The sequence below is a fragment of the Eurosta solidaginis genome, chromosome 1, assembly GCF_040869045.1.
Source record: "Eurosta solidaginis isolate ZX-2024a chromosome 1, ASM4086904v1, whole genome shotgun sequence".
NCBI classification, from domain to species: Eukaryota; Metazoa; Arthropoda; class Insecta; order Diptera; family Tephritidae; genus Eurosta; species Eurosta solidaginis.
The window spans coordinates 120950613-120953387 of record NC_090319.1 but is presented as its reverse complement, the minus strand read 5'-3'; positions in this window follow the sequence as shown (position 1 = coordinate 120953387).

Here is a 2775-nt window from a genome sequence, read left to right as displayed (position 1 = left end):
TCCAAAATTTTTTCATCACATTGTAACGTGTTAATAGGTCTTATCTCCTCAGCTTTGATGGTATTTTTCACTTTTTCTAATGGCACAACTATAGAAGATTTCCATAAACTAGGAACGAGGCCTTTATCTAAGCTCTCATTAACAAGCTGAGAATAGAAAAAACCTGTATACGTTATGGAATCTTTAACGACTCCTTCCGACACAAGTTTCTTCCCTCCAATTTTATTTTTAAACTTACTTCCTATATCAACTATCTCTGAAGTGGAAACTTTCTGAAACTTAAAAACATTACGGCCATTTTGCTCATCTATAGTACCTTCATTACTAAAAGAAGTAGGAATATTCATGCTAATCTCCAATATACTATCAATGAAATAGTCATTCAAAGACTGCGCTATTTCATTTTCCTCTGTGTAGAGTTGGTCGTTTATTTTAATTTTTTTAATACCATTATTTTCTTTAGCCATGCTTATGGAATTTTTCAAGTTTTTCCACATGACCTTACTATCACCAGCACTATGGTTGATTTTGTTTTCCATGTACTTGGCTTTTTTTATCTTAATTAGCCGTTTATATTGGCGTTTCGCAATATAATATTCACACCATTCTCCAGTGGATAGGCTGATCTTGTAAAGATTTAGCTTACGTTTATTTAAGTTAGCCAGCTCAAAATCATACCACTTGTTCATAAGTTTGACACTGACTTCTTTAGAGTATGTCAGGGTGGTCACTGCGCTTGATAGCGTATTACATAGGAATGTTGCCTTATTTTCGATGCTCAGATTTTCAAAGTCAGTGTAGTTAAGCTGTCGTAATTCATTAACAAGGCTGTCGCTTGTATAATTTTCCCAGGAAATTATTGTTCTCTTCGTTCTCATCTGAAATAGCTTATGTAATTTGATTTTGAATTTAATCGTTTCATGATCTGAAATCTGGCTATCGAGCCATATGCTATCATAGGTTTTACTATCATGGTATATATCCATCTTAGCACATGTGGGCTACAGCCCCATGATTTGCCTACTAGACGTTTGCATGCTATGATCGACTTCGTGGCTCTAGTTTTTATGGAGTCGAAGTGTTGTTTCCACAGGAGCTTTGTCTCAAAGATGATCTCCAAGTATTTCAAAACGGTTCCATATTCTAGTGCTACGCCATCTCTTGTTATTGCTCTTAGGCTGGTAGGACCTTTCTGATGGTCATCTTAGATGGGTTGATGTTAAGGCCCGCACTGGCGCACCATTTCCTTGTAATGTTCAATGCTATCTGTATTATCTCACAGAGCGTACTCTGGAATTTACCCCTTGCGATTATGACGATGTCGCCAGCATATCCTTGGCACTTTACGCCACTGTTTGATAGCTTTTGGAGGAGTTCATCCACTACTAGGCTCCACAGAAGGGGTGACAGAACACCTCCTTGGGGGCACCCCCTCGTGGTATTGATCTTAACTGCGCTGTTACCTACATGGGTTTCAGCTATTATTGTACGGAGTAGATTGTCAATCCATCTCTAGATAGGCATCTGAATTCCTCTTCTCTGCAGTGCTATATTTACGCTTTCGTGAGATGTGTTGTCAAAAGCACCCTCGATGTCAAGGAAAGCGCAGAGCACAGTTTCCTCTGCTTCGAACGCCCTCTGTATTTCAGATTATAATTGGTACAGAGCTGTGTCCGTGGACCTACCCGCTCTGTAGGCGTGCTGGCTATAATGTAGGGGCCAGCTCTTGAGGGCATTCGACTTTATTTCTTGGTCTAGCCCCGCAGAAGAGGGAATTGCCAGTCTGGTGGGATTGGTCTCACTCTGGAGAATACAGGTTTCAATACTTGCGGAGAGGCATCGAGAATTTGCGCTTGCAGCAGGGCCTTTGTTCGCTCCTCCACCGTTCCGGTATAGGTACCATCTGGAAGCTTGATTTCTAGGTTAATCTATCTCTGCTCTGCTAGGGCCGTGTGAAGCCTTGCCGCTGCTGCTGTGCTGGAAATTCCGTCATAGAAATTCCAAAAACTTTCCCTTTTCGCTTTCCTTACCTCTTTATTATACTTTGTTAGATTTTGTGTGTATTCCTCCCAATTGCCGGTTCTGCTTGCCAAGTTAAAGAGTTTTCGGACTTTCCTCCTTAGTAATGTCAGGTCATGCGACCACCAGGGGATGCCTTCTTACCCTTTACCAAGGAGACTCGGCAACTGTAGTTGAAGGCATCTATCATTATCTGATTGGCCCTATCCACTCTGCTCTCTAACTGGGTACAATTAGTGCTTCTACTCTTATTCTTGAGGCTATATACGTTTATAAAATAAACTAAAAAAATAATGTAAGGCGCGATAACCTCCGAAGAGATCTAAGGCCGAGCTTCTCTTCCAATTTGGGTCGTGCTCCTCTTGATTTTCCCTACAAATTGGCCAGACGGGACCTACATGTTTTATGCCGACTCCGAACGGCATCTGCAACGCAGATGAGTTTTCACTAAGAGTTTTCATGGCAGAAATACACCCGGAGCGCTTGCCAAACACTGCCGAGGGGCGACCCCGCTTAGAAACATTTTCTTCTAATTTAAAAACCTTATTTCTAAAATTTTATGTGGCTTTGCCCGGGGTGCGAACCCAGGGCAAACGGTGTGGTAGGCGGAGAACGCTACCATCACACCACGGTGGCCGCTATATACGTTTGCCTCTATAATATTCCTGTAGCTGCCCCAGTCTGTTTTCCTGGGGTTTGTTTTAGGGTTGACTTGCACCGATACAGCACCCAGCTCAAACCTTAAGATCCTATTGT